The following is a 15,183-nucleotide window of genomic DNA, read 5'->3' as shown; positions in this document are numbered from 1 at the left end:
AACGGAAACAGAGGGCACCACAAACACAGCAGTCATCTGAAATGTCACCAAAGCTGGAGTTGCTACATATGTTAGCAGATGCTTTAAATAGCGAGTGACAGCAGAGCAAGCCCTGGGTGTGCTGAGGGGCAGTGGCGGCATAGGTTTGGGGACCGCAGGCCTGGGGGCTTCCCAGAACATCCCTCCCGGCCAGTGCACATGCACGGCTCAGACTGGGCGACAGGCACACTCGAAGAGCTTGGCCAAGATTTATCTATTAACATGTGTTTATTGAGAGCCTACTGTGTGCCAGGTACTCATCTAAGGATATGGATTTTACTCTATGTATATATAGAGTAAAAAATTTTTTAATTAATATTATTATATATTAATATATAATAATCATCAATAATAATATTGATATACTGTATAATAGTATAATATTGTTTTTATATATTAATTAAAAATTTTTACTCTCTCTATAAAAAATCAAAAGATATATACTGTATAACTCTATGTAAGATTTTCAAAATGGCAGGACTTCCCTGGTGGTCCAGTGGCTAAGATTCTATGCTCCCAGTGAAGGGGGCCCAGGTTCAATCCCTGGTTAGGGAACTAGACCCTACACTTCACACCTTAAGAGTTCCTATGCCACAGCTATAGGATCCTGCCTGCTGCAGCTAAAACCTGGCACAGCCAGATAAATAAATAAACATTTAAAAAAGAAAGATTTTCAAAATGCCAAGATTACAGTGATGGAGAGCAGACTAATGGTGGCCAGGGATGCAGAAAGCAAGGAGGGGATGCAGCTGATATGTGACTATGTAATATGATGACATGTAAAATTTTTTACTCTCTCTAAAAAAACTAAAAAGGTATATACTGTATAACTCTGTATAACTGTATATACTTTATAACTCCACGTGATATGTAAAAATGATGCAACCTGAATAACTGGAAGAAGTAGTACCAATATTGATTTCCTGGTTTTGATAACATGTTATATAAGACGATGCCATTAGGGGAAACTGGCTGAAGAGTACACAGATGTCTCCATGCTATTTTTGTAACTTCCTTTGAGTCTTTGATTATTTCAAAATAAAAAATAGTTTTAAAGGGCAAAGGGAAGGGTCTGTTAAGACAGAAGTCTTGTCTCGTTGACCTGAGCATGAGCTCCGGAGGACAGAACTTCATGGTAAAGCTCAACTCCCCATGCCTCGCCCAGCGCCAGCCACCCCATGGAAGACCCTTAGTGCTTGAGAAAAGGGTAGCTGAGGCAGGGGGGGGTAACATGCAGATGTCCTCAGCAAACAGCTGAATGGGAGACAATGGCAGGGAGTGAGTAGGTAGGTGAGGTGAAAAATATGGGTCCAAATAGCTCTGAAACATGCATAGAACCCTGCCTGCATTTCTACTGCAACAACTGAGGGCACTTTTGGTGATAGGTACTCAGTTTCGTCTAGAAAAGCCCTGGGGAATGAGCGAGATTAGAATAGGAAGTGATGGTAAAGGAAGACAACGACCAGCACAGTCCCACAGGGGCCAAAGCTTGTGCAGCTGTGAAGGTCAAAGGAGCAGCTGGAACGCCCAGATTGAGCCAGAGGGGCTAGTGGAGGGTGGGGCCCCATAAGTGTGGTCATTCATTGCTGGGCTCAGGACCCACCCTCCACTTTTCCCCAGGCTCAGGAAGGAAGGTGCGATAACCTCGTGGTGAGTCACAGAAGGGAGGGGGCCAGGAGTTGGGATGACCTTGGCTGACCCCTCAGGGCTGGGCTAAGTGAACCCTCTCCCAAGGTGGAGGAAAGCAGGAAAGGAGGTGTACTGCACCAAGGAAGGGAGGACAGTGGAACTGAGAACCCCACCATACTTTAGGATGCAGAGAGCGCCCCCGCACCCCAGCTCCTTGGAAAGGGAAAGAGCAGAAGTCATGGTCAGTCATGCATCAGGGAAGAGATTGCATGGACAGTCAGCCACCTCAGACCTTGGCCAAGACCTAAGATGCCTCCTGACCCCAAAAGGAGGCTGGATTTTCAGTAAGGTCAAGGCAAGGAAGGAAGTGTGCCAGACCATGGGGAGAGGGCTGTGGAAACCCCTGCCCCAGACAGCCTCACCCAAGACACCCTCACTCCTGAGCCCATTGCCCCAGAGACCAGCTCCATCTGAGCTTGGCCATTCTCCCTGTGTGAACCCCAGGGTTTGCATGCAAGGTGGGCACCGGGGAGTTAGGGGTGATTCAGAAACAGAGAAGGCACAGCACTGCTGTGAGCCCCAATCTCCTCCCTGGCCTGTGGAAATATCACTAGGACCCACAGCGTATACTGCATACAGACCCTGTGCCAGGCTGCATCTGAGTCAGCACCAGGCTGTTACAGATCTTCACGCCAGTTTTGTGAAGCAGGTAGCTATGGTACCCACGAGGATGCTATATCATCTTCATGCAGCCCTAAGACATGGCTGGGATTCCAGAACAGGCCTGTCTGATTCCAGCCACCAGGCTTTAACTAGCTCTGTACTCCTGCCCCTCAGATTGCTCTGAAGAGGACTGTGATAATACCAGAGTTCAAGAGTCAGAAGCTCATGCCTGTACCTCCAGACCATGTTCACACGGTGCCTGTGCTGAGGATGGTTCCTGGGCTTTCATACTCATACAGAAGGAAGCCCTTCACATTCTCACGGGTCAGGCTCAATCCCACCTCCTCCAGGAAGCCTTCCCTGACTCTTGTAGCTCAAGTGATCTTGCCTGTCTCTCAATGCCTTCAGAATGTCTGCTCATCTGACCCTTTCACCTAATGCTTTATCCCCTCAACTGCATCAACACCCGCCATCACCAAGGCAGGACAGGATAACAGCTGAGATGGCCAAGCACAATACCTGGCAGAGGGAGGGTTCAATAAACACCAGGTAGTAGGGGTACATGGATAGATAGATAGAGATTTATAATATACTGTATATTAACAAGAAAGCTGGCCTTATCTTAGAAAATAACCTTAAGTGAGACTGTGTGTAATGTCTTCACACTTCTCTGTATTTTCTAAATTATGAGACCAAAAATATTACTTTGATGCTGTGGAGGTGGGGGTGGGGAATGAAGAAGCATTAAAAAAAAAAAAAAAAAGGCAATGTAATCTTTGAAGCAAACAAGTGCTTCCATAGGAAATGCAGGTGATTTCACCGAGCACCTACTGTGTGACCCTGGGAGGTGCTGGGGAGGCAGCACCCAGGACTAGGACTCGGCCTTTCCCTGGGAGCCTGGATGGGGGCAGCGCCTTGCCTGACCGGTCCTGGAGTAACTATTCCCAGAGGCACCTGCGAGGTGCTCTCCCAGCCCCAGGGGTGCAAATGTTTATACAACACAGCCCTTGCCCTGAACAAACTCGCAATTGAATCACATCTTAAACCGTTTATGCCAGCCCTCGGAACAGCCCATAACCCTCACCGGATAACAGACACCTACCTTCAGCTGCCTGGGCTCACAGCAGCCCTGGGCTCTCAGGACTTAAACCTTTATTAGTCACCTAGTGTTAGGCAAAACTGTACTAAGTCGTTGATGCATTCCCTCCCCACCACTTCTGAAACAGCACTTTCTCCTTTTACAGGAGACACAGGCTCACAAAGGTAGAGAGGGCAGAGCTGGGACTGCTCTGCATGGGGCTCTCAGCTGGACAGGCCAGTAGCCCCTTCAGCCAAAAAGATGGAAGCTGAGCCCTCTGACCAGCTGACCCCACCTGGGCCCTCCGGCTCCCCTAATAAAAGCCAAGCAGAACAGACAGGCAGCCCCATCTTTTGCCCTCTCTTCTCATAAACATGTTTTCTTTTCCTCTAGGAATGGAGTCCAGCTACCCCCTTGCTCTGCTGGTTCATAATCTTTTTTTTTTTTTTTTTTAACAAGGATTCTCAAGTTAATTAACAGCCCTGAGTTGACTATGCCAGGAAAGCAACAGAAGGATTATTATTTTTTAAAAAAGACCAAAGAGACAAGGAACAAAGTGTAAGTGGTTTTAGAATCCAAAGCAAGGTTCTAGAAAGCTCCTTTTTTTTTTTAATTTTATTTTATTTTTAAACTTTACATAATTGTATTAGTTTTGCCAAATATCAAAATGAATCTATCACAGGTATACATGTGCTCCCCATCCTGAACCCTCCTCCCTCCTCCCTCCCCATACCATCCCTCTGGGTCGTCCCAGTGCACTAGCCCCAAGCATCCAGTATCGTGCATTGAACCTGGACTGGCATCTCGTTTCATACATGATATTTTACATGTTTCAATGCCATTCTCCCAAATCTTCCCACCTTCTCCCTCTCCCACAGAGTCCATAAGACTGTTCCATACATCAGTGTCTCTTTTGCTGTCTCGTACACAGGTTTATTGTTACCATCTTTCTAAATTCCATATATATGCATTAGTATACTGTATTGGTGTTTTTCCTTCTGGCTTACTTCACTGTGTATAATAGGCTCCAGTTTCATCCACCTCATCAGAACTGATTGAAATGCATTCTTTTTAATGGCTGAGTAATACTCCATTGTGTACATGTACCACAGCTTAGAAAGCTCCTTTGGATCAAGGAAACCTGAACCACTTTTGTTCTCTTGGTCCACAAAAATAGGAAGGGGAAGGAGGGACCCAGGAGAAAAGGCTGACCTTGCCACATTGTCTCCTATGGCTCCCTGTTACCTGGTTATGAAAGATAAGTCAGTCTGGCATTGCTTTTTCTACCCACTGTCCTCAGTTCTTCTGTCCACCTCCCTGGGAGTGTCCCTTGGCAGCTATAGAGGCACACCAGACAGCCTGTCTATTGTCACCACGCTACAGAAACCCCAACAAGGTCAGTGGTAAAGTGTCTCCCTGGTTGGACAGACCAACCCTGGTTGGGGAACTAAGATCCTGCATGCTGCAGATGTGGTCAAAAAAGAGAAAAGAAATGAGTGGATTGTAGGAAACTTTATAGTACAAACTCTTTTGTTTCTTCAACAAAATATTATAAGAAAGTAAAAGATGAAGGAAAACACTTGCAAATCAAGAGACAATCCCTCCATCATGGGGTTGGGCAGGCTATCTTTTGGGGAGACACACCCTATGAATCTTCATTACAGCCACATCCATAGAGCTTTTTTTTTTTTTTTTCCTTTAAGCATCATTTTGATTAATTCCTCTAGAATTCACAGAATGGGCTCTCAGGTAGGACAATCTCAGGCAGAAGTCAGTTATATGATGAAATTTAAGTTTGAAAAAGAAAGCCCTTCTTCCCAGTGTCCCCAGCCGCAGGGCAGACCACTCTACAGAGTCTCAAAAGCAGATTCTAGGGTCCCCGCTCTCAGATGGGGAAGGTGGGGTTCAGAGAGGGGCAGGGGCTTGTAGGGGTGACACTGCAGGGGAAAAGGTTTCCTGGAGCCTCAAGCATGGCCTCTAGTCCACTTCTCCCAGACGTCAGATGTTTGAGATCCATCACTCTTGACTGATTGAGTGACCATAGGAAGGGTCCCCTTCCCCCAAAGTCACCCTCTCATAGCAAATGGCAAGGTGCCACTGGCTTTTTCCCCAAGCCCCTTAAGTCCTAAAGAAAATCAGTCAGCCCATGACAGACATGCGGGCGCAGAGGATGCATCTGTGCAGGGGTCAGATGTGTGCTGCGCAATCACGTAGGGCTGAGTGACCTCTCTGAACCTCTGTTTCTACTGCTAAAAGTGGCAATGAGATGAATTTTGAAGACTGTGGTGGTAATTGAACACAATATTATATGTGAAACAGCTAGCATGGTGCTGATAGACAATAAATTGAGACCTTAAGACTAACCATTATTCTTATTTAGGTATTTGTTGTTATTATTGCAGGAGGTGGGTGGGCAAAGTCAAAGGCAGAAACTTAAAACTCTTAAGAACATCTCCCCAGTTCTAGCACTAACTGGCCCCCAGAGACCTTCCTCAACTGACTGGGTCCCCCAATCATTTTTTTCCAGAGATAGTGTTTGAGGGCTGATTGACAATTTCACTTGTGAATAAAGTAGCCTGTTTTCTCAAAGAAATATTGCCCTTTGTTGTTCAAATAAAGCTATTTGTGGTGAGACAGAATGGAGGGGTATGTGACAGAGGGAAAAAAAAGTGTGAAGCAGAAGAAGTGATGGAGGAAAGACTTCAGAGAGACAGAAAAAGTCAAGGAGGGGAAAGAGCAGAGAGAAAGATGCAGAGTGGACAGTAGAGAGGCAGTTAGGATGGCAAAGAACAGAAAAGAGAAAAAAGACAGGAAGGCAGAGAGATGGCTGGACAGACCTGGAGTAACCAGAAGAAAAGGCGGGTCCCGGACTCACTGGGGCCAGTTTAGTCCAGCCAGGCCCTATGGTTCCATTCCCCTATCGCAGCTGTCAATCTATGGCCCGGTGAGCGGAGGGCAAATGAGCCTTGAACATGCTATTCTGGGCAGGAACAAACACTCTTCCCAGGCAGCCTGTTCTCCGAGGGTGCCTTGGGGAGGGGTGGGGCTCCCTGGGGGCTCTCCTGACTCTGAATGGTCCCTGTGAAGAGGGCTGGGTCCCCAGCTAAGTCTAGGACCCATGGGAGACACTGTCACCAAAGCTGTGGAGAGTCAGGCCCAGGGTGGGGCCAGAAATGTGGCCTGATCAATGCTTCAGGACTAGGCAGAGAGTGGGGTCACAATGCCACACCCCAGTACCTGGCAGGGGGCTTCAGGGCCTTTAGCCCATCACCCCGACCCCAGAACAATACATCTCAAATTGCTGTACCTGTACAGAATCACATGCACACCCCAAAGAAACCACATTTCATCCAAAAAGAAATGTGGACACCTCTCTCTTGAACAGCAACTGGTGACACTTGGACCAACAACTTTGAAACCTCCATTCACTGCTCTCTGACTTTCAAGGTCTTCCCCAAGTTTTCTGCAAATTTCTTGAAGGCTTCCTCTCTCAAGTCACTGCTGTCTCCGAAGACCAGCTCCCACAGTTGTATGTTGTGATCAGTTCCCATCTCATCACCTGTGAGCTGCATGGAGACCCTGAGTTCAGGCTCAGCCCACCCTAACCCAGATGGGAGACAGCCCACTCTCTCTCGGATGCTCACTCTCTCTCCTCCTTCTAAAGACTGTGTAGGGGGTGGTGGCGGTGGGGATGGGGAGGATAGCACAGAGCATCAGGCTTTGTAGTCCTGTTCTTAAGAGCCTCCTGGCCCCTCTCCACCTGCCACTTTACCCCAGGCTACCCCGCTCCCTTCCTCCCAGGCTAGTCCATCTCCCATAAATCCTAGTTTTCTTCATTTCTTAGGAGGTGGTGTCAGCTCCCCAGAGTTTCTCTCTCAACCCCCGCCCCAGCTCCTGGTCTTGTCTCAGCCCAGCAAGAACTTTCCTTTTCATTTAACCTCACCCACCACTCTTGGAAAAACTGGACTAAAACTCAACATTCAATAAACACAGATCATGACATCCAGTCCCAACAATTCATGGCAAATAGAAGGGGAAAAGTGGAAGCAGTGACAGCAGTGACAGCCTCCCTGCCCTGGGTCCCTCACCTGCTCTCCTGCCTGGTCCGCCGCACCCCCCCCCCAGAATCTCCATCCTGAATGGCTCAGATGGCAAAGTGCAGTGACCCGAGACAGGACCCGAAAGTTCTAGAGGAGTTCATGGAAACTTACAAGGTCACCATTTCATTTCTAAAAATCAAGAAGTTGGAACTCTACTCATATTCTGTAATAACCTATGTGGGAAAAGAATCTGAAAAAGAATGGGTATAACTGAACACCTGTATAGCTGTACACCCGAAACTAAGACAACATTGTAAATCAACTATAGTATAAAATAAAAACTTACTTTTATGTTTTATACATAATTTATACATGCTTTATACATAATTCTTTTCTCCAGAATCTTTATTTTCTCTGTATTTTCCTTTATGTTTTGGGAGTCTGCCTGGCGTCAGAAATACAGATCTGCTGGTAACAATTTCTTATAGATTCTGTATGTCTGAACAAATCCTTTATTTCACCTTAATTTTTAAATACTCTTTGCTGGGTTAGAATTCTAAACTGTTGTTGCTGTTTCTTTACACAATTTTAAATATTTTGACATTTACATAAAATGCCATTCTTTGCATTTTTTTCTGAAGAGAAATTTATTGCAATTCTGATTCTTTTTCATATGTGGCATTGCTTCTTTCCCTGGCCACTTTTTAAATTTTCTCTATATTATTGGTTTTGATCAATGCAATTATAATCTACCTTGATGTAGTTTTATTCAAGTTTCTTGTGCTTGGGGTTCATTGATATTCTTGGTTTGGTGAGTTTATAGTCATATAAAACCCCCAGACCATTCAGGTATGACACAAATCAAATCCCTTATGATTATACAGTGGAAGTGGCAAATAGATTCAAGGGATTAGATCTAATAGACAGAGTGCCTGAAGAACTATGGGTGGAGGTTCATAACATTGTACAGGAGGCAGTGATCAAGACCATCCCCAAGAAAAACAAATGCAGAAAGGCAAAATGGTTGTCTGAGGAGGCCTTACAAACAGCTATGAAAAAAAGAGAAGTGAAAGGCAAAGGAGAAAAGGAAAGATATACCCATTTGAATGCAGAGTTCCAAAGAATAGCAAGGAGAGATAAGAAAGCCTTTCTTGGTGATCAATGCATAGAAATAGAGGAAAACAGAATGGGAAAGACTAGAGATCTCTTCAAGAAAATTAGAGATACCAAGGGAACATTTCATGCAACAATGGGCACAATAAAGGACAGAAATTGTATAGACCTAACAGCATCAAGAGATATTAAGAAGAGATGGCAAGAATACACAGAAGAACTATACAAAAAATATCTTCATGACTGAGATAACCATGATGGTGTGATCACTGACCTAGAGCCAGACATCCTGGAATGTGAAGACAAGTGGGCCTTAGGAAGCATCACAAAGCTAGAGGAGCTGGTGGAATTCCAGCTAAGCTATTTCAAATCCTAAAAGATGATGCTGTTACAGTATTGCACTCAGTATGCCAGCAAATTTGGAAAACTCAGGAGTGGCCACAGGCCTGGAAAAAGTCAGTTTTCATTCTAATCCCAAAGAAAGGCAATGCCAAAGAATGTTCAAACTACCGCCCAACTGTACTCATCTCACATGCCAGCAAAGTAATGCTCAAAATTTTCCAAGACAGGCTTCACCAGTATGTGAATCATGAACCTCCAGATGTTCAAGCTGGATTTAGAACAGGCAGAGGAACCAGAGATCAAATTGCCAACATCTGTTGGATCATCGAAAAAGCAAGAGAGTTCCAGAAAAAAATCTCCTTCTGGCTTATTGATTAAGCCAAAGCCTTTGACTATGTGGATCATAACAAACTGTGGAAAATTCCTAAAGAGATGGGCATACCAGACCACCTGACCTGCCTTCTGAGAAATCTGAGAAGCAACAGTTAGAACCAGACATGGAACAATGGACTGGTTCCAAATTGGGAAAGGAGTACATCAAGGCTGTATATTGTCATCCTGCTTATTTAACTTCTATGCAGAGCACATCATGTGAAATGCCAGAGTGGATGAAGCACAAGCTGGAATCAAGATTGCCAGGAGAAGTATTAATAACCTCATATATGCAGATGACACCACCCTTGTCACAGAAAGTGAAGAGAAACTAAAGAGCATCTTGATGAAAGAGAAAGAAGAGAGTGAAAAAGCTGACTTAAAACTCAACATTAAAAAAACTAATATCATGGCATCCAATCCCATCATTTCATGGCAAATAGATGGGGAAACAATGGAAATGGTAAGAGACTTTATTTCCTTGGGCTCCAAAATCACTGCAGGTGGTGAGTAAAGCCATGAAAGATGCTTGTTCTTTGGCAGAAAAGCTATGACCAACAGAGACAGCATATTAAGAAGCAGAGATATTACTTTGCCAACAAAGATCTGTCTAGTCAAAGCTATGGTTTTTCCAGTAGTCAGGTATGAATGTGAGTGTTGGGCTATAAAGAAAGCTGAGCCCTGAAGAATCGATGCTTTGAACTGTGGTGTTGGAGAAAACTCTTGAGAGTCCCTTGGACTGCAAGGAGATCCAACCAGTCAATCCCAAAGGAGATTAGTCCTGAACATTCATTGGAAGGACAGATGCTGAAGCTGAAACTCCCATACTTTGGCCACCTGATGCAAAGAATTGACTCATTGGAAAAGACTCTAATGTTGGGAAAGATTGAAGGCAGAAGGAGAAGGTGATGACAGAGGATAAGATGATTGGATGGCATTACTGACTCGATGGACATGAGTCTGAGCAAGCTCCAGGAGTTGGTGATGAACAGGGAGGGGTGGTGCGCTGCAGTCCATGGGATCACAAAGAATCAGACATGACTAAGAGACTGAAATGAACTGAACTGAACTGTTATAACTACATATAAAATGATACATAAATCTTAAAAAATGATACAAACCCACACCTCCTGCTTGGTAGGCAGATTCTTTAACGCTGAACCACCAGGGAAGCCCGTAAAGTAATTATATGCCAAGAAAAAATAATCTTTTGTAAAAATCTGAGAGTGGAATGTGCCTGGTTCACCAGCTCTGAGACTTGAGGCACGTGTCTGAGCCTTCATGTCCTCATCACCAAAATGCCGTCCTTCTCTCCTCTCCTTGTGCTGCTGCGGCTGGGACTCTGAAAGCACACTTCTGCATCGCCAGCATCAGCCCATGAGGACACTGAGGGAGGGTGCAGGGCTGAAGGGGAGGATTGGACTTATCCCCCATGTCTGCTTTATGTTCCAGCAGCATGTTTCACCCCCGCAGCCAGAGATCCTTCCCATAGCAACAGTGGGATCCACTTTGCAGTTTTCCAGCCCTCATAGAACTAGCCTCTTGGTGCTGTATCTCGGAGACTCCAACTCCATACTGGCAGCATGTCCTACACTTCAGGGACCTGAGCGTCAGCCCCACGGGGCCTCTCTTCCAACTAAATTAACTAATTGAAAGTATTAAGTTTTAATAATCTAATCTCATCCATCAATTCCCCTGCCCTAGGGTACTAGAAACTTCCAGCAGTTATTACCTCATCAATAACTTAGTTTCCTTCTTACTTTTTCAGTTACCCAATTAACAATTTTTTATCTGGTTTAGGACATTTAAATGAATTTCTGATATAAATAAGTATTATGACTTCTATCTCCTAACAGGTCCTGACTGATCCTTCAGGGTATTAAAGCATACTTCTTATGGATATGAGGATTAAATTAAACAGATTTTACATGATGCCAGGCATGTACGACATCTTCAATTCACATTAGTCCTGTCCTTCCTTCTGGAACACTGTTGAATCATATGGTGCCAACCCATTTTCAAAAATCTTAATTTTCCCCTATTGTTGTTGTTCTGACAGAACAACACTCAATAGCATCTTACTCTTTGCCATCCCAAGGACTGCAGCACACCAGGCTCCCTTGTCCTTCACTGTCTCCTGGAGCTTGCTCAAACTCTTGTCCATTGAGTTGATGATTTCCATCTAACCGTCTCACCCTCTGTTGCCGCCTGCCCTCCCGCCTTCAATCTTTCCCAGCATTTTCCTTACTGAAATGTCTAAAAGTACAGGTTTGGAGACAAATAGACTTGTGCTTGAATCCCAGCTTTGCTGCTTACTGTGTAACATTGGGCAGTCCTTCATGTTTGAAGCCTCATCTAACAAGCGTAAATGATAAGAACAGCACTTCTGGAATTGCTGTAAGGATCACATGACTAATGTTTGTCGACTATGTCCGGCACAGAGCAGCAGTTAGAAAACAATACCTGTTATGGTCGTTCTCTTAACCATTACTTGTGTTGCACGCTTTCGAACTGCCTCTCCTTCCTAAACACACTTCCCAGATGAGTGTCTGTTAAAACCTTGATGCCCAGCCAGGATGCAATGCTGCACCCAAGGTCTGACCAGAGCAGAGAGGGCAGGTCATGACTTCTTATGGTCAAAATGCTCTGCTCTATATGATGGGAACTGAAATCTCAGTCTGTGGCCACTTTATTTGTTTGCACCTCCAGTGTAGCAATACTATTGTATCCGTCTAGGTTACTTGGGAGCAACAGAAAATATTTAGAGCTGAATTATGCAAATCAAAAAAATAGTCAACACACACTGGAATTCTTAGAACATTGTGATGACACTTTTAAGTCTTCCCAAATTGTCCTACAGAGAAACAAAGACCCATAGGCAATATCTATAGCAAAAAACACATGATAAGGTCTCCCCAATGATCTCTTGATATGAGGGCTTGGGAACAACCCAATAGTAGCTAGGAGAACTGGATGGGGTCTACTTTGGGGCAGAAGGAAGCATAAGGAGGCAACTGGACTTCCAATGGCCCACAGTCACTAGGCTAACTAACTGGAAAGCACTGTGGGCCAGTCTGAGAACTAGGAAGGCTTTGAAGGATCCAATATGGGGCGAGTGCACTGGTCCATGTGGGAGAGCTGATAGCACTGGAGCAGCATAGGCCCTTAAACTTATGAAATGTAACAAATGAAAGTTCTTTTCCAAAACAAAGATCCAGACTAAGAAGAAACAGACAGCAGTAGAATCCAAATTGAGCTGAATAAGGACAGTAAAAGGAAAGAAAAAAAAAGTCCAGATAAAAGTAGAGGAGGGGAACAGAACACTCAGATCTCCAAGAGCGTGAGACCATGTTTTTATCACTTTGTGAAAACAATATTAGAGGGACCTGTGGGGAGAGGAGGGTCTTCCCCAGAGGTTCAGTGGTAAATATTTCACCTGCAGTACGGGAGACCCAGGTTCGATCCCTGGGTCAGGAAGATCCCCTGGAGGAGGTCATGGCAACCCACTCCAGTATTCTTGCCTGGAGAATCCCATGGACAGAGGAGTCTGGCAGGCTACAGCGCATGGGGTCACAAAGAGTTGGACATGACTGAAACTGCTGGGCGTGCACACACACATGCAGGGAGAGGAGACCAGAGACCTGGCTTGGGATCTGACAAGATGGCTACGATGCCCTAGGGATTGTTGAGGAAACCCATTACTTGCTGGCTGGACCAGTTCCTGGCATCAAAGCAGAACCAGATGAGAGCAATCAATGTCTGTTATTTTAATGTGGCCATTGCTGGCCCCAGGGTTCCCCTTTGAAGGAGGGACATTTAAATGTGAACTATTCCTTCCAGAAGAATAGCCAATGGCAGCCCCTAAAGTATGTTTCATGACCAAAATTTAGCATCCTAATGTAGACAAGTTGGGAAGAATATGTTTAGATATTCTGAGTAGTCCCCAGCCCTGCAGATCAGTACTGTTCTGTTATCCATCCTGGCTTTGTTAAGTGCTTCCAATCCAGATGATCCATTAGTAAATGATGTGTCTCAGCAGTGAAAGACTTGACAAAGCTCAAGCCATAGAAGCAGCTCAAGCATGGACTTGGCTTGGACTCGGCTATATGCCAACATGAATAATATTTATATTAATTGGATCATCAAGTCTTCATCACTTCTCTTGTTCTGCCAAGATGTCTTTCTTTTTGGTTTGATTTTAATGGACACGTCTGCCTTCTTAGCTCAGTAGGCAGTGCATCAGTCTCAAAATCTGAAGGTCCTGAGTTCAAGCCTCAGATAGGGCAGTTTGTTTGGGCTTCCCTGATAGCTCAGTTGGTAAAGAACAAACCTGCAATGAAGGAGACCTGGGTTCAATCCCTGGACTGTATAGTCCATGGGGTCACAAACAGTCAGACATGACTGAGTGAACTTCATTTCACTTTAATGGACACAGTCTTGGAAATATTGCAGATTAAAAGCCCAGACACCTTTTATCCTTTGGTGATTAAATGCACATTAGCATATCTGTGTCTCCTCCTGACTCACTGCTGTAAAGCATGAGCAGAGGCTAGAAAGACACCAGGATTGTTGTGAAACATTTCAAAGCAGTGCACCTCTCTTCAATTCATCTATCCATCACTGTTTAAGTATAAAGCACTGTGAATGAAGGGAATGGCCAGGGTTTGCTGCCAAGGTAATGGGTGTTTTTCTCTATTACTTTTTGAGCTTGTGAGAGTAGTTTTATTTTAATTTTATCGACTCCTTCCCTTTAATAGTGATCCAATTTCACTGGTTAAACAGCTAACCATTCTTTAGAATATGCTCTCTATTTATTTAGTTGTCACAGATGGATAGGCTTAATTGTTTGAGCCAAAATGGGAACATCAAACAAACATCACAGCCCTCACCAATAACACTATGACTTTGCTATCAAGCGTAGACTCCACCTTTCATGTAAAAGCTTGTGACCGTATAGTATGATTTGTCTGGAAACTTCTGTAAGTCTTACGTTTTAGCAAAATATTTTTGTTATTCTAAAAAAAAAAAAAAAGAGGAAACTCTACAGGGATGAAGCCAAAAAAGATATTCTGGTGCACACAGCCTAAAAAGAAGAAAAATGCATTGCATATAGAAAGTGAGCAATAGAAAAAAGTCAGTTCAAATCCCATAGGATGATAATTCTGAAGAAACAAGAGAATGAGAAGAATTACATGTACATATAATAATATATAAGAATCAGAGAAAAAATATCCCCCAGAGACAATAAAACATACCAGAAAGATATGTATGCAAGAGATAGAAATTATAACCTAACATTAAAAAAAACAAGCTTTGTTTCCAGTTTTTTAAGGAATCTCCACACTGTTCTCCATAGTGGCTGTACTAGTTTGCATTCCCACCAACAGTGTAAGAGGATTCCTTTTTCTCCACACCCTCTCCAGCATTTATTGCTTGTAGACTTTTGGATCGCAGCCATTCTGACTGGCGTGAAATGGTACCTCATTGTGGTTTTGATTTGCATTTCTCTGATAATGAGTGATGTTGAGCATCATTTCGTGTGTTTGTTAGCCATCTGTATGTCTTCTTTGGAGAAATGTCTATTTAGTTCTTTGGCCCATTTTTTGATTGGGTTGTTTATTTTTCTGGAATTGAGCTGTAGGAGTTGCTTGTATATTTTTGAGATTAGTTGTTTGTCGGTTGCTTCATTTGCTATTATTTTCTTCCATTCTGAAGGCTGTCTTTTCACCTTGCTTATAGTTTCCTTTGTTGTGCAGAAGCTTTTAATTTTAATTATTTTTTAATTTATTTTTATTTTATTTTATTTATAAATTTTATTTATTTTTGCTTTTATTTCCAATATTCTGGGAGGTGGGTCATAGAGGATCCTGCTGTGATTTCCCAGCAGTCCCACTGCTGGGCATACAC

At 44.0% G+C, this 15,183-nt stretch overlaps 1 non-coding gene and 1 pseudogene across 1 annotated transcript; both read left to right on the top strand.

Moving 5' to 3' along the window:
- The window catches only part of LOC147378159 (ubiquitin-conjugating enzyme E2 N pseudogene), a 35,002-nt pseudogene extending 21,684 nt beyond the window's left edge, over positions 1-13,318 (top strand).
- Positions 13,319-13,489: 171 nt separating this feature from the next.
- TRNAL-CAA (transfer RNA leucine (anticodon CAA)) lies at positions 13,490-13,562 on the top strand. Its single transcript has one exon. It is a non-coding gene; the product is annotated as a tRNA-Leu (tRNA).
- The last annotated feature ends 1,621 nt before the right edge of the window (positions 13,563-15,183 follow it).

Source organism: Bos grunniens, chromosome 2 (assembly GCF_055505025.1).
Source record: "Bos grunniens cultivar Pamir isolate PY7600 chromosome 2, Bosgru_T2T1.0, whole genome shotgun sequence".
NCBI lineage: Eukaryota > Metazoa > Chordata > Mammalia > Artiodactyla > Bovidae > Bos > Bos grunniens.
Note: the sequence above shows the minus strand (reverse complement) of the source record. Positions and strands in the feature narration are given on the sequence as shown.